Source organism: Zootoca vivipara, chromosome 4, assembly GCF_963506605.1.
Source record: "Zootoca vivipara chromosome 4, rZooViv1.1, whole genome shotgun sequence".
NCBI classification, from domain to species: domain Eukaryota; kingdom Metazoa; phylum Chordata; class Lepidosauria; order Squamata; family Lacertidae; genus Zootoca; species Zootoca vivipara.
This window is the reverse complement of record NC_083279.1, coordinates 47,894,980-47,919,638: the sequence shown is the minus strand read 5'-3', so window position 1 is coordinate 47,919,638 and position 24,659 is coordinate 47,894,980. Positions and strand designations below refer to the sequence as shown.

Here is a 24,659-nt window from a genome sequence, read left to right as displayed (position 1 = left end):
AACAAGACCTTAAGTGCTACACACACACACACACACACACACACACACACACAAACACACCCCACTTAAAAGAATGAGGACAATGAAAGAGGTCCCAGGCATGAATAATTACCCTCCCAATATGGTAGAGTAGGGTACCCAATATGGAGAGGTACCACAAATCATGCAGTTGAGTTTCCTGCATTTGGGGAAATTGCAGGGGTCAGCATACTCATAGTGAAATGGATGAACATGGGAAAACCTCCTTCATGATTCATTCAAAATAGATGTATTGATATGTCACTGAATATTTATTCTTGTCATTGTTTCACAGTTCGTATTGCTTTTGTGGTAATTACTTGTTTTGATAGGAGGGATGGTCCATATATAGGAAGGAGAGGGATGAGGAAGCAATATCAGTGGATTCTGTTTCAGACCTGTTCAAAACTGCTTAAAATCTGAAATGCAGGTGTGCTCCTTCTGGTCCTCAGGGCAATGGGAGCATGAACATGTCCCTTCCTCAGACTATGACCAAGTGTGTATGCTAACTTCATTTTCTCCTCCCAAATGAGAATAAGCAGCTTCTAGCTCAAGGGGAGTACTTAGTGCATTAATATCCAATTTCTGAGCAATTTTGCCTCACATACACATTTTCGCAGGCAATATTCCCTAAGAATGCATTTTGGTCTGCTATTTTCACCATTATCTGCCTTTCTAAGCCCCTCATGTGCACTTTCTGTACATCTTCTTTTGGTTGGAGAGGGTACCACAAAATTCGTAGAAGCAACATTTCTGTTGATTTCTTATAGCTTTTATGTCAAAGAAAATATCCAACCGTTTTGTGGTCACAAGAAGCTGCTGTTTCCATGTGCTGCATTTTCCTATCTTGAGCAACAGGTAAAGGAGACTTAGGACATTTTAACTGGCAACCTCTTTTATCTGGCGTTCTTTTCTTTTGTACCTGCATCTATCTCATGCAAGGAGGAACACAACTTTAGGAAATTCATTGGCCTAGGTATTCCCCTCATATACTGTATGCTCATTTTTAAAGGCAATGATTCCACAAAACCAATATTTTAATATCTACTTGAGAAGGTTTTTGATGGTGTTGGGCAAGGTTTATATTTCAGACTGGGAATTTTTTAAGTCTATAATTTTTCTGTAGTCACCAGGAGTAACAGATTTTTTAGGAGCTCAGTTATTTCTTACCATCAGAAAGTTCTTCCATATGTTTAGTCGGAATCTCCTTTCCTGTAACTTGAATCCATTGGTTCGGATCCTACCCTCTGGAGCAGGAGAAACAAACTTGCTCCATCTTCCATGCGACAGCCCTTGAGATATTTGAAGATGGCTATCATATCTCCTGGGATCCTGCAAGTTTAAGCTGTTTTAACCTGTGTTTGAATATGTATAGATCCTGAAATATAGAAACATATCCACACACATTGTGCTGGAACATGTGTGGAATATTTTCCCTGTGGAATAATCTGTGAAACCCTTGCCAAGAGCTATGCATTCTTCCGGCATCTGGCCCACTGTTCTCTCTTTCTGGCACACTGAAATCTCCACTGTGCAGAACAATCTAGATGGGATCATATTGCGGAAGGACCTCACAGTTAAGCCAGATGGGTCCGTCAGTTCTCTTACACTGCAATATGCAAGCTGAAAAACAGTCCTTTGGAATTCACACTTCTCTCAAATTCGCAGTGCATTTCTCCAGATAAGTAATGCATACAAAAGTACATATACTAGTGTATAGTCTACGTAATAAGAATGCATATATTAATGAAAATAACATGTATTTCATTTGGGGAAATAGCCTTGCAAAAAATGTATATATCAGGCAAAGTTACATTAAAATGTGTATATTGACAGCACTAATCAGACACTCTAAAATGCTGATTCAAAAGGACTTTTAAAAATAAATGCAAACTGATGTGGAAAGATAACCTGAACTTGAGAGATTTGCCCATCCCTAGTAATATGCCACCTTTGTGAGGATGTGTGTGAAAGTGACTCTCTTGTGCTGCATCCTGAATACCGTTCACATAGGGATGGCGGGAATGCCCTTCCATTGGATGTCAAGGAAATAAGCAGCTATCCTTTTTTTAAAAGACATCTGAAGGCAGCCCTGTTTAGGGAAGTTTTTAGTATTTAATGCTTTATTGTTTTTAACACTTGATTGGGAGCCGCCTACAGTGGCCAAGGAAACCCAGCCAGATGGATGAATATGTATAGCTCCTGAAATATAGAAACATAAATAATAATGGGGTATAATAATAATGGGGTATAAATAAATATAATAATAATAATAATAATAATAATAATAATAATAATAATACACTGAGGCCCTGACTGGGGAATTCAATCTGTCTGGGCCATTCCTGGTGGGTGGAGAGGGCATAAGCCTGCTCCCTGCTTTGGCAAATGGGGATGCAGGCTGGGACTTGGGCTCTGCGGAGGGCAAAGACAATGGTGGGTTTCCCTCAGATCCAACCATCACCCATTTAAGCAGCCATCCCCCTGCCCCCTGCTATGAGAATAGGACAATGATTGGATGATTCTTTGAGTCTGAAATCATCCCTGCAAAGCTGCATTAGCCACAGGAAGAGATAAGCAGGTACCATAGTGGATTAAGGACTGGATCTGTAGCTGGTGCCAACCATTTCAATCTCACACTGACAAAAGGATGACACTCGAGAAAGCATGATGGAATTGTGTCTCTTTGGATTTCACAGTGAATGGATTGGATGATGCGCTGAGTCTGAATGATGGTCATAACTTGGAATGGACCAATTTCCCATGGGTCCACCACAGCTCCCCCTGCCCCCATTGCCTCTCCACATCATGGAGTGTGGCTCAACTGCTTTAAGTCACCAGAAGCCATTTGTCCCACAGGCACCTTTCTGCAGTGCCCCTCTCCTTTGAGTTAAAGGTTGATGGATGGATGTCCACTGTTGGATGGAGAGCTATTAAACACCAGCTGATTCTATGAGTGTGGCCAAAAATAATCAAAAGCTCTATACCAGGCATAGACAAATTCGGCCCTCCAGATGTTTTTGGCCTACAACTCCCATGATCCCTAACTAGCAGGACCAGTGGTCAGGGATGATGGGAATTGTAGTCTCGAAGCACCTCCAGGGCCGAGTTTGCTTTTGCCTGCTCTAGACTGTATTCTTGTTGTAAAATATATTGCTAGATATCTAGCCTGCTTGGAAAATAGACTTCTGTCACTTTGCACGGCTGTGAGATAAGAGCTTAAAGGTGGAAAAAATGTCAAGAGCATCAAAAAGAGAAACACATCATTTTTTGCAATGCTTTAATATGCTGAATGTGCAAGAAAGTTTCACAAAAATAATGCAAACAGGGGGAAATAAAATGCATTTCTACATTCTCAAGAGTAATAGCAAAGGTTGGCAAAAAATACCATGGAGCTGAGACTAATTAGCTACATTTATCTCCCCCAAAAGCTATAAAACAGGCATAGGCAAACTCGGCCCTCCAGATGTTTTGGGACTACAACTCCCATCATCCCTGACCACTGGCAGGGCCGGCGCTAGGTAGACCCCCCGGTGGTGCGGTGCACCAGCACACCAGGCTGGTAGGCAGGGCGCCGTGTGGCGAAGCCGCGGGGAAACCATGCATTGCCATGCGAGGGCGGGGGCACCGGAGCGATCTCTGCCCTTCAGCGCCAGGGCGGCCGACCTGCTTGAGACTGCCCTGACCACTGGTCCTCTTAGCTGGGGTTGATGGGAGTTGTAGTCCCAAAACATCTGGAGGGCCGAGTTTGCCTATGCCTGGTTTTTAGCTTTTTGGGGAGATGATTTGCAGTTGTTGTGTGCAGACAGATGTGGACTGACCTCCCTGACAAGGAAAGAAGCAGAAAATCGGGGTAGAGAACAGGAAATGTTGAAAGCGACTGCTACACTAGCATTTTGTTTTCTGTTTTTGTCTTGGAGGGATGCCGTTGTCGGATGTTCCTGGTCTGTGCCTTCATTTCGTTCTACTTTGCTGAAATGAAAAGAAGAGAAATCTGCTTTATAGGGTGAACATTCCTGTTTCAACTGTCTGGAATCAGAATAGGGCTTGGGAGGAATTTCATTGGTTATGGACAGGTTGGGGGGTTATCCTTGCTCTTGTCTGCATGGTTTCCTGCTTGGGTTGTCAACTAAGGGTTGTAGGCCCAAAAAAAATCAATGGAGGGAAGCTAGTTATGACTTAGTCCAGCTTTATTGTGGTGCATGCTCTAATTTTCTCCTGCTTGGACTACTGCAATGCGCTCTATGTGGGGCTACCTTTGAAGGTGACCCAGAAACCACAACTAATCCAGAATGCGGCAGCTAGACTGGTGACTGGGAGCGGCCGCCAAGACCACATAACACCGGTCTTGAAAGATCTACATTGGTTCCCAGTACGTTTCCAAGCACAATTCAAAGGGTTGGTGCTGACCTTTAAAGCTCTAAATGGCCTCAGTCCAGTATACCTGAAGGAGTGTCTCCATCCCCATTGTTCTCCCCGGACACTGAGGTCCAGTACCGAGGGCCTTCTGGCGGTTCCCTCGCTGCGAGAAGCCAAGTTGAAGGGAACCAGCCAGAGGGCCTTCTCAGTAGTGGTGCCCGCCGTGTGGAATGCCCTCCCATCAGATGTCAAAAAGGAAAACAGCTACCAGATTTTTAGAAGACATCTGAAGGCAGCCCTGTTTAGGGAGGTTTTTAATCTTTAATCGATTATTTTATTTTTCTGTTGGAAGCTGTGCAGAATGGCTGGGGAAACCCAGCCAGATGGGTGGGGTATAAATAATAATAATAATAATAATAATAATAATAATAATAATAATAATAAATTATTATTATTATTATTATTATTATTATTATTATTATTATTATTTTGATTTCCTGTGTCATTGCATCTGCTGTTTCTTTCTCTTCCATTCCCTTTCCTTGCTATCTCCTTGCTATCCCTATAGCCTTTGCCCTCTCTGGATTGTATCCAATGTTGTGGGAGAAAAGTTCCACTCATTCCACAGGATTTCAGTTTTCTTCCCCCCCCCCCAAAAAAAATCTGCTCCAGGGCTTCTGAACTAATTTTGAGGGTGCCAGGGGGGTGGAATGAGCAGGTAGAGGATTTCCTGTTGAATACATGCCTCCTGTATTCCACAATTTTTGACATACCCCCCCCACTCCAGTCCTTTCCAGATATTACTATTTAATCTCATACAAATTCTAAAAAGCTGCAGACCTTTTTGCTACTCTTCTTTATTGGATAAATAGACAACACCTTTTATTTTCACACCTTATACCAATTATATACCAATCATGCCAATTGTTGGGAATCATAGAAATGAATTATGTTGTGATTGTAGTGAAACTTGTGGTAGGAGTAGCCAGATGGGGGGAGGGGGTGGAATGGGTGTGGCTGGTGGTTACCAAAAAGCTGGGAAGTGTGATGAGAGGTTGGAGGAAATGGGAGCTGTGATGAAGAGCATGTACCCAATGCTTTTGTTGTTCAAAGAAATATCTGGATCCTTTTATCTGCAAAATAAATCCTGCTGCTGTTTCCTAGACTGAACCTACTGTAATAGGGTTTGAACATATGCAATCCCCACACACAACGGGTGGGGTGGGGATTCACACCTCCTTTTCTTCAGGAAAGGTTCTGATGTGCACCCACCAAACAAAGGGCTGTTGCCTTTAAAAGTACCAGTCACTGCTGGCTAAAGATTCTGAGGAACTATTGGCCAAAAAGATTTAGGGAACCTTCCTTTTCTCAGGGTGAAGTTAAACACATCCATAGAATTGTAAACATAGCAGGTATAATGTGTGTGTGTGTGTGTGTGTGTGTGTGTGTGTGTGTGTTTGTTTGTGTGTGTTTTCAAGAGGCTTTCGACCAAGATAGGTCAGGATTATTTTTTTCTCAAAAATTGCAGGTACAGTGGAACCTTGGTTTACGAACACCTCGGTTTACGAATTTTCGGTTTACAAATGCCACGGACCCATCTGGAACGGATTAATTCACTTTCCATTACTTTCCATGGGAAAGTTCCCTTCAGTATATGAACGCTTCAGTTTATGAACAGACTTCTGGAACCAATTACACCCATGCTTCGGGTTAAGTACACTTCAGGTTGAGTACTCCGCGGACCCGTCTGGAACGGATTAATCCACTTTCCATTACTTTCAATGGGAAAGTTCACTTCAGTTTATGAACGCTTCAGTTTATGAAAGACTTCCGGAACCAATTGTGTTCATAAACCGAGGTACCACTGTATTTGATAATATCTACAGAGAACCCACAACTAAGTGCTGTTCAAAATGAGATAAATGTTGATGGGGGCTGAGACTGGGAGACTTCCGAGCTCTCAGTCATTTACATTATGCTTCCTGAAGCAGGGGCATAGTGTGGGTTGCCGGTGCCTGGGATGGTAGACTGGGCAGCAGTCAGTCCCTTTGCTAACCAACATCTAATCAAGGGAGTCTCTTCTTGCAAACTAGCTCTGACTGGTAGCAGAGATAAAGCAGAAAAATGCAAAGCCAGGAGTGCCGCTGTGTCACCTTACTCTCCTGTCCTTGCAGCGAGGCGCAACACACATGACTCTGGCAGTGCTTTCCCGCCTTCCTCCTTCTCCCTCCCTTACGCCTGGCCCAGGGGCAGGGCATGCGCAAGGCATCTCTTTGCCTGCCATGAGGTGAGGGAGGCACTGCCACTGCATCAGCCTAGAAGGCCCAGCCTGGGTACAGCTTGCCTCCCCACAGCTCCCTGCCTCAATGAGGGAGCCTGACGTGGGGGCAGCTGGTTGTGCTCAAGGCCCCTCCGTCACTATCCAGAACCAGAGCCCAAGTGCCTCACCTTGAACTTCGCTAGGGCAAACACTCCCCCCGTATTACCAAATGTATGGCATATCCCCCCATTCCCCAGGAACAGCTGTAGAATAAGCTATTGATATCTATTATTTAAAAACTACCGGTAAAACAAATTAAACCTGTCGCTTACCTCCTCAGCCTCGGCCACCTCGACCACCTCGGCCTCCACCACCTCGGCCTCCTCTGCCACCGCGACCTCCGCCGCCTCGACCTCCACCTCTGCCTCCTCTGCCACCTCGGCCTCCACCTCGGCCTCCTCGGCCACCTCGGCCCCCACCACGCCTGGCTTCTGCCACACTAGCCAATCCTACGATCATGAGAATGGCCACCAGCCAGATCCATTTGAAGTTCATTTTTATCTGAAATCTTCACAGAATCTTCAGACCTGTTAAAGCATTCCATATCAAAGGTGTGACTCAACAGAGGTTCAATCTGCTTTTTTTCCAAAAAGAAAGGCCAAAAAAGGGAGTGTTTGGTTTGACATTTATATAGCACTTCTAGTGTCCAAAGGGCTGTTATGATGACATCAACCCTCTAAGGTGAACCAGAATTATTATCTGCCATATTGCAAGAGCTGAGGCTGAAAATGGCTTGCTCAAGTGGCAAGATTCAAACCAATGAAAAATTCACATCTGAGTAGGGAGAGGAAGGAGTGCATGTACTCCTGGGGTATCACTAACCCACCCACCCCACAATGTTTCAAAGCTTAGGAATGTGTCATGTGTTATGATGCTGGACTTGATAAACTTTGGGTTTGATCCAGCAAGGCAATCCTAACTAATCAAACTCTGAATCTTTCCATTTCCTGCTGCATCAGAGAGGAAAAAGAGGTAAATATTAATGAACTTGAGCAGCAGCAGTTACTCAAATAAAGGGAAGGAAACAGGTAGAAATACAAGATAAATGTATTTATGGATGGAAGAATAAACTAGAAGAAGAACAAACTGCAAGATAAAAATTCATCAACAGGCACAAACACTTAAGCAGCTGTGTCTTATCAGCACAGATATCACAGCAAGCATGGTATATTTACAAAGCGTGAGGAAAGCTGGCTCTCCCAGGCTCTTTCTGCAGACCCCAACTCAATTCAACAGTGTCATGGAAATCAAAAGACTCCAACAGGATTGATGTGCATTCACACTCTCACACACCAATTAGAGATCAATTAACCTGTCAGTTTCAGAGTCTCTCAATTTCTCATTTTGACAATCCCAGATTCAGTTTGCTGTATTTTGCCATCAACTTTGAATTTTCTTATAAGTTTGCATGAAAATTCATCAGAATTTCTCCTAAACACCCCCACCTTTTTTGTATGCAACTTTGCCTCAGTACACATTTTTGCAGGCATTATTCCCTAAGAATGCATTTTGTTCTGTTATTTTCACCATTATCTGCCTTTCTAAGCCCCTGATGTGCACTTTCCGTACATCTTCTTTTGGTTGGAGAGGGTAACACAAAATTCGTAGAAGTCTGAATTTTGAACAATAGCCTCATTTCAGTTTGTGTATTGCGAAGTGGGTAGAGTTGCATTAAAATGAAAATCAAACCAAATCCCTTGCCTCCCAGTCAATAGAACCACTTGACTTACCCCACCTGAATGAGTTCCTGAAAGCTCGATGAAGAACGGCAGTCTATCAAAACTCAGCAGGGCAAGGCAAATTTATATGGTTCAAGAAGACCTCCTCCTTCCTGTTGCAGCCCCTTGAGGTGAACCAGCTACCAATAATTGGGCCAATGAAATAACCGTTTCTAATCCCCAAAGCCAAGAACTGGACGTTGGGTTCAGGAAACAATGCAAGTCAACGGACTTTTGTAGCAACATTTCAGTTGATTTCTTATATCTTTTATGTCAAAAAAATATCCAACCGTTTTGTGGTCACAAGAAGCTGCTGTTTCCATGTGTTGCATTTTCCTATCTTGAGCAACAGGTAAAGGAGACTTAGGACATTTTAACTGGCAACCTCTTTTATCTGGCATTCTTTTCTTTTCTTTTTTACCCGCATCTTACTTATGCCAGGAGGAACACAACTTTAGCACATTCATTGGCCTAGGTATCCCCCTCATATATGCTCATTTTAAAAGGCAATGATTCCACAAAATCAATATTTTAATATCAACTGGAGAAGGCTTTTGATGGTGTTTATATTTCAGACTGGACATTTTTTATGTCTATAATTTTTCTGTAGTCACTAGGAGTAACAGATTTCTGTTCATTTAGAACAGAATATATGTATTTATTATATTTATTTGTCACTATGTGCAAGTGTCTCATGGTGATTGACATAATAAAAGTAAGAAATAACGCAAAGCATTAGACCCAAAGATAAAAGTATCAGTTAAACAAGACCTCAAGTGCTGCACACACACACACACACACACACACACACACACACACACACAAACACACCCCACTTAAAAGAATGAGGACAATGAAAGAGGTCCCAGACATGAATAATCACCCTCCCAATATGGTAGAGTAGGGTACCCAATATGGAGAGGTACCACAAGTCATGCAGTTGAGTTTCCTGCATTTGGGGAAATTGCAGGGGTCAGCATACACATAGTGAAATGGATGAACATGGGAAAACCTCCTTCATGATTCATTCAAAATAGATGTATTGATATGTCACTGAATATTTATTCTTGTCATTGTTTCACAGTTCATATTTCTTTTGTGGTAATTACTTGTTTTGATAGGAGGGATGGTCCATTTATAGGAAGGAGAGGGATGAGGAAGCAATATCAGTGGATTCTGTTTCAGACCTGTTCAAAACTGCTTAAAATCTGAAATGCAGGTGTGCTCCTTCTGGTCCTCAGGGCAATGGGAGCATGAACATGTCCTTTCCTCAGACTATGACCAAGTGTGTATGCTAACTTCATTTTCTCCTCCCAAATGAGAATAAGCAGCTTCTAGCTCAAGGGGAGTACTTAGTGCATTAATATCCAATTTCTGAGCAATTGAGTTGCACATATGCCAAGTGCATAACAAACTTCCCTGTTGTATTCTGAACATGTGCATCCCAGTCAAAGAGAATGGAACCAACCAATATGTCAAGAAGGAGGTTTCATTTTTGAGGTCCATTTCTGCTCTTTTCATTTTTGTGATGGTGTCAGGAGGGTAACTGATATCCATCGGGTCTCCATCAACTCTAATAATTTATTTATTTTTCTATTTCATTGATTTGTATACCACCCATTATCCAAACAGGCTGCTTCACAACATAGGAATACAAAATGGGAACACAAAATACATTATGAAACAAAAACAAACCATTAAACCCCCCCCCTTACACAAACACATTAAAAACAATGTAGAGTTTTCATCAGCAAAGGCCTGGTTATAGAGAAAAATTTCCATCTGGCACCTAAAAATATATAACGAAGGCACCAGGTGAGCCTTTCTGGGGAGAGCATTCCACAGACAGGGAGCCACAGCAGAAAAGGCTCATTGTCATATTGCCACTCTCCAGACTTCTTGCGGGGGGGGGGCACACGAAGAAGGGCCTCCTATGATTATCATAAGTACTAGTGACAGCAGTCGGCTCCTGCTCCTCTTGTTCTGGAGTCTCAAAGCAGATGTGGACCAGGAACACAATAGGTCATGCCATGGGTCATGACACTGGGTCAGTGGTGTAGCGTGGGTTGTCAGCACCCGGGGCAAGGCAAGTAATTTGCGCCCCCTAACCCGTGGATTTTAGCACTCGAGTCTCTTCCAGTAGATAGTTAAAGAAACCCTTACCCATCCCAAACATACCAAACAATCTATTGTATATACGGTAGCCAGGCCCTACGTTACAACCACATCTGTTCCAACTCTACAGACAGAGACTCTCACCTAAGAGATCTACAGCAAACCTTTTTAGAACTAAAATATCCACCTGATGATGTTAAACAACAGATCAACAGAGCCAGACTGATACCCAGAGAGAACTTGCTGCAAGACAGACCCAAAAAAGAAAGTAACAGAACACCACTAGTAATCACATACAGCTCCCAAGTTAAAACAGTACAACACATCATCAGAGATCTACAACCTCTCCTAGACAATGACAGTTCTCTTTCTCAAGCTCTGGGAGGAAGACCTTTCGTTGCCTACAGACAGGCACCCAATCTTAAACAACTCCTCACCCACAATAACACAACCACCGACTTAACATGGACACTGGTACCAGAGCCTGCAATAAACCCAGATGCCAACTTTGTTGCCACATACACCCGGACAACACCATTACTGGCCCCAACAACATCCAACATACCATCTCAGGACTATTTAATTGCTCATCTTCTAACATTGTATATGCCATCAAATGCCAACAGTGCCCTTCAGCTCTCTATATTGGACAAACAGGCCAAACCCTACGCCAAAGGATGAATGCACATAAATCTGACATCAGGAATTACAAGACAGAGAAACCAGTAGAACACTTCAATCTCCCAGGACATTCTATACAAGATCCCAAAGTAGCAGTCTTATTACAAAAGTTCCTCTTGGCGTACCTTACCTTTTCCCCTTCCTTCACGACTCTTGATCCGACGGGAGCAACTCCGCTGGGTGCTCCAAACTCCAGGCAGGCAGGTCAGGCCCAGGCAGGCCAGGCCATGTACACTCCATGAATGAGCACACCGATTGCTGGCTAATTCCTCCCCATAAATTAGAATTTTAACATTTAAAAAGACCCTCTGATTATTATGAAAGCCGCCCAATACAATGCAAGCTTATCCAGAAGGTGGTAGATGGCTTAGGTTCCAAGCAAGCATAGCTGCCAAGTTTTCCCTTTTCTCGCGAGGAAGCCTATTCAGCATAAGGGAAAATCCCTTAAAATAAGGGATAACTTGGCAGCTATGCAAGCAAGTGTGTCTAGGATTGGAACCTGATTCTGCAATAGTACATATTGTCAATAATGCCTAGAGGGTGAATATATGGAGCTGACCATAGGAGCCAACTTCTAGGGGCCGAGGTCCCAGCCCCCCCCCATAGCTGTCAAGTTTTCCCTTTACTCACGAGGAAGCCTATCCAGCATAAGGGAATTTCCCTTAAAAAAAGGAAGAACTTGACAGCTATGCCCCCAAATGTTGATGGGCATTGCCATTCAAACAGTGTGCGCGCACCATGTCTTATGATCAATTGTGCGGGGCTGGGCTTACCTGCCCCCCATATTTTATTCAAGTTGGCATCCCTGTATTCTCTCTCTCTCTCTCATCTCCACCAGGGCACCGGCAAGAACGATTTCGCCCCCTCCCACTTGCTGAAAAGGTCCTAGGTGCGCGAGCCTTATCGAGCAGGCCAGGCCAGGGCAGATCTTTGAGCCACTGGCTTCATTCATTTTAGTTGAGGGGAAATCTGTGCCCGGCGTGGTTTGATTTCTCAGCCGGAACTTGCTTCCAAGCTTCCGGAGTTCATTGCTAGGCGACACATATGCAATAAAGAAAGAAGAGTGCTCTTGGGCATGTGCAGAGGGCTTTTGGCTTTTAACACAGGTCGGTGTGTGTGTGTGTGTGTGTTTCCAGCAATGGCTTAAGAGTTCGGCTCTTTACGCTGGAGATGCTAAGAGCAAAATGTCCAAACCGAAAAGAAGGGGGGCGGGGCGGAGGGAACACCACTGGAGAACATACGTCAGTGGTTTCGAAATAAAGGGGAACCCGGCAAGTTTCAAAGGCGCGTTCTGCAGCAAAGGGACGGCCTGTTAGAGCGGCAACTTCCTTGAAAGAAAGGCGCCTCTCCTGTGCACGTAGCAGCTCTCGCTCTCTCCAGGCATCCTGCGCCAAACCCAGACAAGCCGCTCCACAAGCGCGCCTGTGGACTCTGCCGGGCGCACGCGCACTGCGGCTGGCCGACGGACGCTGGGCTGCTGGCTGGCTGGCGCAGGCGCACAGCGCGCCTGTGCACTCTGCCGGGCGCACGCGCACAGCGCCCCTGTAGACTGTGCCGGGCGCCGTCGCAGGCGCCGTGTGGCTGGCGAGCGGGCACCGCGGGTGTGGCCCGGCGCCCTGGTTATTTGTGCCACCGAGCCTTGCCCTGGGCAGAGAGCTGCGAGCGCGCCCTCCCCAGATGTTGCGCCCGGGGCCTTGGCCCCCCTGGCACCCCCCACGCTACGCCACTGCACTGGGTCTTTTCAGTTGTGCTGCCCCAACTCCAGGGCTGGATTAATACCTTCGGAGGCCCGAAGCACTTAAAAGATTTTGGTGTGCCCATATGTATCTCGTTCAAAAGATAACCAATAATAAACCGTAAAATACAATTTTATTTTTCAAAGCAAAACAGAACCTACAGCAAGATGGAAAATAATATTTACTTTTCTATACTTGTTTCAATCATGTTTGTTTGTTTGTTGTTCAGCTGCACCATACGGTCCATGGTAAATCTGGCAATGGAAAATTTCTGTGGTGCCCCCCTTTCCTTATTCCATAAGCACATGCTTATTTTGGTAATTGGGTATTCCAGCCCTAACCCAACTCTCAAACGCTGTCCCCTAATGCCGAGAGTGTTGTCTCTCCAGGCCTCCCTATTCACCATCCCATGGGGTCAGAGAAGGATTTCTGCAAAGGCCGGAACACGTTCGTTAAATACTGATTTTCTGATTATTATTATTACTACTACATACATACATACATACATACATACATACATACATACCCCGCCCACCTGGCTGGGTTTCTCCAGCTACTCTGGGCGGCTCCCAACAGAATATTAGAACAGAATAAAACATTGTTACTTTGTTAGCAATTGGCACAGCCAGGGACAGAGAACTTCAAAGCGTTAAGATCGGAATGTGGAAAATATGAGAAAAACAAGAAGAAGGCAGAAATGAAAAATATTGAAGATATGCCTCAGAGGTCCAGAAAATGGGAAGCCCAAAAAATTAATAATTAATAATTTGGATTGTAATTTGGCTGTTTTTTTGTATTTTATTTTATTATTTTTAAGTGGATTATGATTTGATGGATTTGTTCATTCAACATTCTTATTGGAAACCTAATAAAAATGATTTATTAAAAAAATAGAACAGAATAAAACATCAAACATTAAAAACTTCCCAAACAGGGCTGCCTTCAGATGTCTTCTAAAAGACAGGTAGTTGTTTATTTCCTTGACCTCTGATGGGAGGGCATTCCACAGGGCGGGCACCACCACCAAGAAGGCCCTCTGTCTGGTTCCCTGTAACTTCACACCTCACATCGAGGGAACCACCAGAAGGCCCTCGGCGCTGGACCTCAGTGTCCAGGCTAAACCATGAGGGTGGAGCCGCTCCTTCAGGCATACAGGGCCCAGGCCATTTAGGGCTTTAAAGGTCAGCACAAACACTTTGAATTGTGCTCGGAAGCGTACTGGGAGCCAATGTAGATCTTTCAGGGCCTGGTGTTATATGGTCTCAGCTGAAGCTTTCTTCTTCCTGTGTTCTTTCCTCTCCTCGTGGAATCCTCCAACTTCTTACACATTCCACCTCATATTTCCATGCTAAACTCTTAGATCACTAGTCAGTTTAATTTGGGGAATACCAAGTATTGTTTCTCTCCCTTTCTATCTGTTTAGCTTATTGCATTGAAATGACCGTACAGGGAGCTAGATCTTGGAATCAAAAATCATAGAGTTTGAAGGGACTCCGAGGCTTATCTAGTCCAACCTCCTGCAATGTAGGAATCTAAAGCATCCATTACAGATGGCCATCCAATCTCTGCTTAAAAACCTCCAAGGAAGGAGAGTCCACAGTCTTCTGAGGGAGTCTGCTTCACTGTCAAACAGCTCTTAACATCAGAAAGTTCTTCCAGATATTCAGTCGGAATCTTCTTCTTTGTACCTTGAATCCATTGGTTCAGTTCCTACCCTCTGGAGCAAGAGAAACAAACTTGCTCCATCTTCCATGTGACAGCCCTTGATATATCTCAGCAAACATGGTATATTTACAAAGCATGAGGAAAGCTGGCTCTCCCAGGCTCTTTCTGCAGGCCACAACTCAATTCAGCTGTCTCGTGGAAATCAAAAGACTCCAACAGCATTGTCACAGGTGGTTGTTGCGGCTACTCTAGAGTAAAGGCGCTTCACTCCGGTTTATCTTTAAGACTTTTATTGTGCATAGTATTTACAGTGCAGGAGTAACTTCGGACATGACTGCTCAGTCTGACGCAGAATCCGGCAATGGCGTGCGTCTGCTTGTTCCCCAACAAAATAGTTGGGGCACCCCAAAACGCTGCCCCCTTGCCCTGCATCTGGGCGCTCTTTGCATTTCTGGCGCCACTAGCAACGCTGCCGTCATAGCCTCTTGCTGGTCAATGCAGTGTCGGGGCTCTGGAGCATCTTGGAGCCCCTGCCTGCCTGCCTGCTTCCTCCTTTGAGCTCTGCCATAGCTCCGACAGCAGGCTTCCCTCCCCCTCAAAGCCTTTCCCCTTCCCATTGGCCGGTTCAGAGCTGCTGCTACTGCCCGTGCTGGGTGAAGAAGATGTCAGGATGACAGGGGGTGGCTCCCTATAGGGAGACCCCCTTACAAGCATTCATGTGCATTCACACTCTCACACACCAATTAGAGATGGGTGAACCTGTCAGTTTCAGAGTCTCTCAATTTCTCATTTTGACAATCTCAGGTTCAGTTTGCTGTATTTTGCCATCAACTTTGAATTTTCTTATTAAATTTGCATGAAGATTCATCAGAATTTTTCCTAACCACCCCCCTTTTTCTGTATGCAACTTTGCCTCAGGTACACATTTTTGCAGGCAATATTCCCTAAGAATGCATTTTGGTCTGCTATTTTCACCATTATCTGCCTTTCTAAGCCCCTGATGTGCACTTTCCGTACATCTTCTTTTGGTTGGAGAGGATACCACAAAATTCGTAGAAGCAACATTTCAGTTGATTTCAAAGCCAAGAACTGGTTGTTGGGTTCAGGAAACAATGCAAGTCAACGGACTTTTGTAGCAACATTTCAGTTGATTTCTTATATCTTTTATGTCAAAGAAAATATCCAACCGTTTTGTGGTCACAAGAAGCTGCTGTTTCCATGTGCTGAATTTCCTATCTTGAGCAACAGGTAAATGAGACTTAGGACATTTTAACTGGCAACCTCTTTTATCTGGCATTCTTTTCTTTTGTACCTGCATCCATCTCATGCAAGGAGGAACACAACTTTAGGAAATTCATAGGCCTAGGTATTCCCCTCATATACTGTATGCTCATTTTTAAAGGCAATGATTCCACAAAACCAATATTTTAATATCTACTTGAGAAGGTTTTTGATGGTGTTGGGCAAGGTTTATATTTCAGACTGGGAATTTTTTATAATTTTTCTGTAGTCACCAGGAGTAACAGATTTCTTAGGAGCTCAGTTATTTCTTACCATCAGAAAGTTCTTCCATATGTTTAGTCGGAATCTCCTTTCTTGTAACTTGAATCCATTGGTTCGGATCCTACCCTCTGGAGCAGGAGAAACAAACTTGCTCCATCTTCCATGCGACAGCCCTTGAGATATTTGAAGATGGCTATCATATCTCCTGGGATCCTGCAAGTTTAAGCTGTTTTAACCTGTGTTTGAATATGTATAGCTCCTGAAATATAGAAACATATCCACACACTTTGTGCTGGAACATGTGTGGAATATTTTCCCTGTGGAATAATCTGTGAAACCCTTGCCAAGAGCTATGCATTCTTCCGGCATCTGGCCCACTGTTTTCTCTTTCTGGCACGCTGAAATCTCCACTGTGCAGAACAATCTAGATGGGATCATATTGCGGAAGGACCTCACAGTTAAGCCAGATGGGTCCGTCAGTTCTCTTACACTGCAATATGCAAGCTGAAAAACAGTCCTTTGGAATTCACACTTCTCTCAAATTCGCAGTGCATTTCTCCAGATAAGTAATGCATACAAAAGTACATATACTAGTGTATAGTCTACGTAATAAGAATGCATATATTAATGAAAATAACATGTATTTCATTTGGGGAAATAGCCTTGCAAAAAATGCAAAAAATGTATATATCAGGCAAAGTTACATTAAAATGTGTATATTGACAGCACTAATCAGACACTCTAAAATGCTAATTCAAAAGGACTTTTAAAAATAAATGCACACTGATGTGGAAAGATAACCTGAACTTGAGAGATTTGCCCATCCCTAGTAATATGCCGGATGTGAGGGACAGGGGATATCGCGAAGTCCCTCCCCTCCTGAGTTCAAGCCAATCACCGAGCACAGGGGAAAGCAGAGAGAGTTCCGATTCCAGTAGGGAAGCAGGAAGTCGGGTCCAAGGCTCAGGCAAGGTAGAGGAGCCAGGGTCCCAGGCGGGACAGGAAGGGGCGAATAAGGAAGGGAGACCCATCCCCCCAACGCCAGAACTACGCAGAAAGAGGAGGGGAAAGAGGATGGGTCTGCCAAAGCTTTTGTGTTGGAGAAAGACGCGCCAAAAGCCATTAGGAGGTTCTGAAACCGACTGATCACATCACTCCGTGTAAATAGCAATGACTTTAGCACTGTAAATACGCAGCACCAATAAAAGAATAAAATGCAGAGCTGCGTAGCGTCGTTACTCTGAAGTAGTCCGCTCCGGCCACTGTGACAGCAACCTCCTAATCCTTTTTGGGCTACTTTGGAGTTGCCGGGATGAGCGTGTCAGAGGCGGAGAAATGGCGGCAGATCGCGGAGCAAGCCCAGCAAGAACTGCAGCAGCTGTCGCTGCAGGCGCAGGGGGAATTGAAGGCAGCTAAAGAAGAGACTAGGAAGGTCCAGGACGACCGGCTACAACTTGCGGAACAGGTGAGAGCGCTACAGGAAAGAGAGCAGGAATTAAGGGCGGTGGCGGTAGACCTCCAAAACAAGCTGGATGCAGAGAAAAACAAGGCGGGAGGGGCACCCCAAGTCCAAGTGCTGCCAGGAAGGAGAGCCGGGACCCTAGTAAGCAAGTTCAATGGAGACCCGAGGGAATATCAGGGCTTTGAGACTGAGATTGTGTATGCTCTTGAGCTGCACCACGCTGAGTTCCCTGATGATGAGCACAGGGTAGCGTTTATTGTGGAGCACCTTACCGGGGCAGCCAGGGAGTGGCTAAGACCGTTAATCGCAACAAAGAATCCTTGCATGAAGAATGTCAAACTATTTCTAGAAGGTTTGAAAACGATGTATTCGTCCGATAGTCATATGGACCAGACTAAGGAGGAACTTCATAATTTACGCCAAGGAAATATGACAGTTCGCGCGTATTGGGCGAAATTCACCATGCTGGTGCACAGATTGGGGTGGGAACTCGAGTCACCCCCAATGCAAGCGGCGTTCTACTTGGGGTTGCATGAGGAGGTGAAGGATGAGCTCTCAAGAGGTCCAAAGCCCAGTAATATGGATCAGCTGAGCAAAGCGGCTCTGGCGGTGGGGGTGAGACAGGAATCCCGGTGGAGCGACAAGCAAGCAACGCGCGCAAAGCGGGCTTGGTTCCCACGGTCGCAGGAGAAGCCACTCCCCCAACAACCCTTTCAAGCCACGCCTGGGGCCAGTCAGGACCAGGAACCCATGCAGATTGATAGCGCGCGCGCGCGGGCTTTTCAAACCCCAGCGGCGCCAAGACGCAAGGAGGGAAGGGGCGGGAATTGCTTTCTCTGCAACTCCCCCCAGCATCTCGTCAGAGACTGCCCACATCGCAGGGAGTGGCAAGGAAAGGCGGGAACGGTTGTGCCCTCCCCCACTGACGCAGCACCACAGCAGGGAAACGGGAAAGCCTGGCTGCAGGAGACAAGGGGCAGCAGCCAGGCACAGTCAGCAGACAACAGCCCCAGCCCACCCACCCGCACAGAGAGGAGCAGAGCCAGCCCACCCCTCCCAGAGCAGGAGTGGTTCTAGAAGTGACGCTCACGCTCCCAAATGGCTATCCCCTGACGGTCCTCGCCCTAATTGACAGTGGGGCGTCAGCGAACTTCTTCTCGAGAAACTTTGCAGAAGAGCACCAGATCCAGCTTCTGCAGCTGGATTTTCCTCTGCACGTGGCAACCATTGACGGCAGAGAGCTGCTGGGAGGGGCCATCACTCATCAACCCCCCCCCATGAGAATGACGGTGGGGAGGCACTCAGAGACACTGGCATTCAACGTCACCACCATCTCAGACCCCCCCATCGTCTTGGGCATGAGCTGGCTGGCGCGCCACGACCCCTCCATCAGTTGGCACCAAAGATGCATCACTTTTGGATCGGACTTTTGCCTGGAACATTGCATGCAGCACCAACCAGGGGAGGGGCCTCCGATAGCCACGGTGGCCACCATGCACGTCAAAGGGGGTGAGGCGATACCCAAGCCGTACTGGGACTTGCAGGAGGTCTTCAGCGAAGCGGAGTCCGACCACCTACCCCCACACAGGCCTTTTGACTGCCAGATCAACCTGGTGCCGGGGGCAACTATACCCCCAGCCAAGCTGTACGCCATGTCAGACCAGGAACTGGAGGATCTGCGCGCTTTCATCGACAAGAACCTCAAGCGGGGGTTCATCAGAGAAAGCAAGGCAGCAGGGGGCAGCCCGGTCTTCTGGGTGGACAAGAAAGACACGCAACAGCGCCGTCTTGTGGTTCGATTTTAGACGACTGAATTCAGTGACAGAGCCAGTGGCTTTCCCCATGCCCAGAGTGGATGATCTCCTGACAGCGGCACGCAGGGGCAAGATTTTCACCAAGCTAGACCTGAGGGGGGCGTACAACTTGATCAGGATCCGGGAAGGCGATGAATGGAAAACCACGATGTTCACGCCTCTGGGCTCCTTTGAATATCTCGTGATGCCCTTCGGGTTGCAAGGGGGCTCAGCATGCTTCCAGGCCTTCATGCACCACGTCCTGGGGTCCCTCCTTTTCAGGAAATGCTTGGTCTTCCTGGATGACATCCTTATCTACTCCGATGACCCAGTGCAGCATGTGAAGGATGTCAGGGAGGTGTTGCAGTGCCTGAAGGAGAACCACCTGTATGTGAAGCTGGAGAAGTGCAAGTTTCACACCAAGGAGGTGGACTTCCTAGGCTACAAGCTGTCAGACAAGGGGCTGGCGATGGACAAGGACAAGGTGCAGGCCATCCTGGACTGGCACAGCCCCAGGACGCGCAAAGATGCCCAACGCCTACTAGGCTTCGCCAACTTCTACAGGAAGTTCATCAAGAACTTCTCTCGCGTTACGGCTCCCATCACTGACTGCCTGAGAGGCAAGCAGAAGTTCAGGTGGACACCAGAGGCGCAAGCAGCGTTTGAAAGCCTCAAGAGGGTGTTCGCCTCAGACCAGAACCTGTTCCACGTGGTTCAGGACGCGCCCCTACGCGTGGAGACAGATGCTTCTGATAAAGCTGTGGGCGCCATTTTGTTGCAACTGGACGCCAACAGAGAGTGGAGACCCTGTGCCTTCTTCTCCAGGAAGTTGACCCAGCCAGAGCGAAACTACACGGTGTTTGATCGGGAACTTCTTGCGATCCACGCTGCGTTCCAGCACTGGAGACACTTCCTGGTGGGCGCCAAGCACCCCATCCAGGTGTGCACAGACCACAAGAACCTGGAGTTCTGGAGAACTGCCAGGGTGCTCAACCAGCGGCAGATACGGTGGGCAGAGTTCTTCTCGAACTTCAACTTCTCCATACACTACATCCCGGGAGAGCAGAATGTCAGGGCGGATGCCCTCTCCCGCAAGCCAGAGTACATGGAGGAGGAGGCGCCACCGGCACCCAGGCACATCTTCCCCCCGTCAGCTTGGTCCTGCGGAGCAGCAGTGGTAAGCGAGGCAGAACTCACAGCACTGACGGCAGCGGATGAGTTTGCCAACCGCATCTTCAGAGAACTGAGAGGGGGGGAGCAGGCAAAAGACTTTGCAGAACGCAGGGGGCTGCTTTTCTACAAGGGTGCACTGTACCTGCCCACCACCCAGCTCAGACGTACGGTCCTCAAGCAGATGCACGACAACCCAATGGCGGGTCATTTTGGGAGGGATAAAACCACTCACCTAGTCATGAGACACTTCTGGTGGCCAGGGGTGCGGGAGGATGTGAGGGATTATGTAAGGGGCTGTGACACCTGCCAGCGGGCAAAGGTGGTCAGAGCGCCACCAGCAGGTTTGCTGGAGCCCTTAGCCACACCGCACAGGCCGTGGGAAGTAGTGTCCATGGACTTCATCACAGACCTGCCCTCATCCAGGGGCAAGACCGCAGTGTTGGTGGTGGTGGACCTCATGTCCAAAATGTGCCACTTTATACCGTGTGCCAGGGCGGTCTCTGCAGAAGAGACAGCCAAACTGTTTGTGGATCACGTATTCAGACTGCATGGATTACCTTTAAGGGTTATTTCGGATCGTGGCCGCCAATTTGTTTCCAGGTTCTGGCGGCGGCTCATGAACCTCCTGCAGGTGGAGGTCAGCTTGTCGACGGCTAGACACCCGCAGACCAATGGACAGGCGGAGAGGGTCAACGCCATTCTGCAGCAGTACCTGAGATGCTACGTCAGCCAGCGGCAAACGGACTGGGTGGATCGCCTGCCACTGGCAGAATTTGCCTACAACAATGCGGTGCACGTCTCCACAGGGGTGTCGCCCTTTAAGGCCAATTACGGGCGTGACCTCAGATCTTTCCCAGAGAGGGAGGGGGAGGAGGAGGAGGAGGGCCCACAGGCTGAGGATTGGGCAGAGGAACTGGAGACGGTGCACCAGCAGCTCAGAGAACACTTGGAGAGAGCCAAGGAAGCGTACAAGAAGGGGGCAGATCGCCACAGGCGACCGGGGGAGGTCATTAGGGTGGGGGACAAAGTGTGGTTGTCCTCGGAGGGCCTTCCCATCAGAGGGCGATGCAAAAAGCTGGCGCCCAGAAGGTTGGGCCCCTTCACGGTCACGCAACAGGTCAACCCGGTGGCATACAGGCTGGCACTGCCAGAGGACATGAGGGTGCACCCTGTGTTTCATAGATCGCTGCTGTCGCCGTACAGGGAAAGCAGCAGGCTCCGAGACAGCGAACAAACCCCTGAGGGAGGGGGGGAGAGGGAAGGCAGGGAGCAACTCAATGAGGCCACGGCCATCCTGGATTCAAGGTGGGGGGTGGGGGGACTGGAGTACCTCATGGCATGGGAGGATGCTCCACCGTCCCAGAATGAATGGGTCCCAGCCACTCAGATACAGGAGGAATTCCTGGTAGAAGAATTTCACGCCCTCTTTCCCCATAGACCCAAGCCCTGGCACATGGAAAGGGAGGGGGAGGGGGAGGAAGCACGGGAGAGCAGTTCACCATGGCGCTGGGAAGCGGAGTTTGAGGAACCAGAGGATGAGGTATGGGTGTCACCGAGATCCACCCAGTCAGAGGAAGGAGCAGATTGGCAGAACATTTTTACCCCCACCAGCTCTGACGCCACGGACTTTTTGGGATTCCCATCCTCCCAGGCGGAAGGGGGGGGCTTGCAGGACTGGGGGGAGGTGTTCACACCAACGGGCTCGGAAAGCACTGAGTTCTTAGGCTTCCAGTCGTCACCGACACCTGGGGGGGACCTGGGGAGGGGTGAAGGAGAGCTTGGGAGGGGGGTGGATGTGAGGGACAGGGGATATCGCGAAGTCCCTCCCCTCCTGAGTTCAAGCCAATCACCGAGCACAGGGGAAAGCAGAGAGAGTTCCGATTCCAGTAGGGAAGCAGGAAGTCGGGTCCGAGGCTCAGGCAAGGTAGAGGAGCCAGGGTCCCAGGCGGGACAGGAAGGGGCGAATAAGGGAGGGAGACCCATCCCCCCAACGCCAGAACTACGCAGAAAGAGGAGGGGAAAGAGGATGGGTCTGCCAAAGCTTTTGTGTTGGAGAAAGACGCGCCAAAAGCCATTAGGAGGTTCTGAAACCGACTGATCACATCACTCCGTGTAAATAGCAATGACTTTAGCACTGTAAATACGCAGCACCAATAAAAGAATAAAATGCAGAGCTGCGTAGCGTCGTTACTCTGAAGTAGTCCGCTCCGGCCACTGTGACACCACCTTTGTGAGGATGTGTGTGAAAGTGACTTTGTGAGGATGTGTGTGAAAGTGAGTGGTTGCATAGGCGCTGGTTCGACTAGCTCCCTGCACCGTTGCGGGCAGCGCTGACCCAGGGCACCAGCATAGGTCAGCCAAGGATGAACACCTGGATAGGCACAAAGACGGGGACTTGCTATGTCCACCACCCAGTTGTCCCCATGGACTCAGGCATGGGCACAATACCCTCTCAGGGTTGACCAAACCATAGAGTCCCTGGATTCCTTTAATGGAATACTGTTCACATAGGGATGGCGAGAACGCACTCCCATCGGATGTCAAGGAAATAAGCAGCTATCCTTTTTTAAATAGACATCTGAAGGCAGCCCTGTTTAGGGATGTTTTTACTATTTAATGCTTTATTGTTTTTAACACTTGATTGGGAGCCGCCTACAGTGGCTAAGGAAACCCAGCCAGATGGATGGGGTATAAATAATAATAATAATAATAATATATTATTATTATTATTATTATTATTATTATTATTATTATTATTATTATACACTGAGGCCCTGACTGGGGAATTCAAACTGTCTGGGCCATTCCTGGTGGGTGGAGAGGGCATAAGCCTGCTCCCTGCTTTGGCAAATGGGGATGCAGGCTGGGACTTGGGCTCTGCGGAGGGCAAAGACAATGGAGCTGATAGTGGGTTTCCCTCAGATCCAACCCTCACCCGTTTAAGCAGCCAGCCCCCTGCCCCCTGCTATGAGAATAGGACAATGATTGGATGATTCTTTGAGTCTGAAATTATCCCCGGAAATGCTGCATTAGCCACAGGAAGAGATAACCAGGTACCATACTGGATAAAGGACTGGATCTGTAGCTGATGCAAACCATTTCAATCTCACACTGACAAAAGGATGACACTCGAGAAAGCATGATGGAATTGTGTCTCTTTGGATTTCACAGTGAATGGATTGGATGATGCTCTGAGTCTGAATGATTGTCATAATTTGGAATGGACCAGATTTCCCATAGGTCCACCACAGCTGCCCCTGTCCCCTTTGCCTCTCCACATCATGGAGTGTGGCTCAACTGCTTTAAGTCACCTGAAGCCATTTGTCCCACAGGCACCTTTCTGCAGTGCCCCTCTCCTTTGAGTTAAAGGTTGATGGATGGATGCCCACTGTTCGATGGAGAGAGATATATTGCTAGATATTTAGCCTGCTTGGAAAAAGACTTGTGTCACTTTGCATGGCTGTGAGATCAGAGTTTAAAGCTTAAAAAAAAGTCAAGTGCATCAAAAAGAGAAACATCAGGTTTTTTTGCAATGCTTTAATATGCTGAATGCACAAGAAAGTTTCATAAAGATAATGCAAACGGGGGAAATCAAATGCATTTCTACATTCTCAAGAGTAATCAAAGTTTGGCAAAAAAATACTATGGAGCTGAGACTAATTAGCCACGTATATAGCTTTTGGGGGAGAGGATTTGCAGTTGTTGTGTGGATATGGACTGATCTCGCTCGCAAGGAAAGAAGCAGGAAATCGGGGTAGAGAGCAGGAAATGCTGAAAGCAACTGCTATGCTAGCATTTTGTTATCTGTTTGTCTTGGATGGATGCCGTTGTTGGATGTTCCTGGTCTGTGCCTTCATTTCGTTCTAATTTCCTGAAATGAAAAGAAGAGAAATCTGCTTTATAGGGTGAACTTTCCTGTTTCAACTGTCTGGAATCTGAATAGGGCTTGGGAGGAATTTCATTGGTTATGGAGAAGTTGGGGGTTATCCTTGCTCTTGTCTGCATGGCTTCCCACTTGGGTTGCCAGCTAAGAAATGTAGAGCCAAACAGTGACATTGCATCCTTTTTTTGGCACCTGGGGATCTTCTGTGTGTGCACCAGGCAGGACCAGAGGTT

General features: G+C 47.1%; 1 long non-coding RNA gene across 1 annotated transcript; it reads right to left on the bottom strand.

Moving 5' to 3' along the window:
- Nucleotides 1-3,284: 3,284 nt before the first annotated feature.
- On the bottom strand, nt 3,285-8,490 carry LOC132591993 (uncharacterized). The gene is made up of 3 exons (XR_009557474.1): nt 8,428-8,490; nt 6,970-7,224; nt 3,285-3,990 (listed from the first exon to the last, which is right to left on the bottom strand). It is a non-coding gene; the product is annotated as an uncharacterized LOC132591993 (long non-coding RNA).
- Between the last annotated feature and the right edge of the window lie 16,169 nt (nt 8,491-24,659).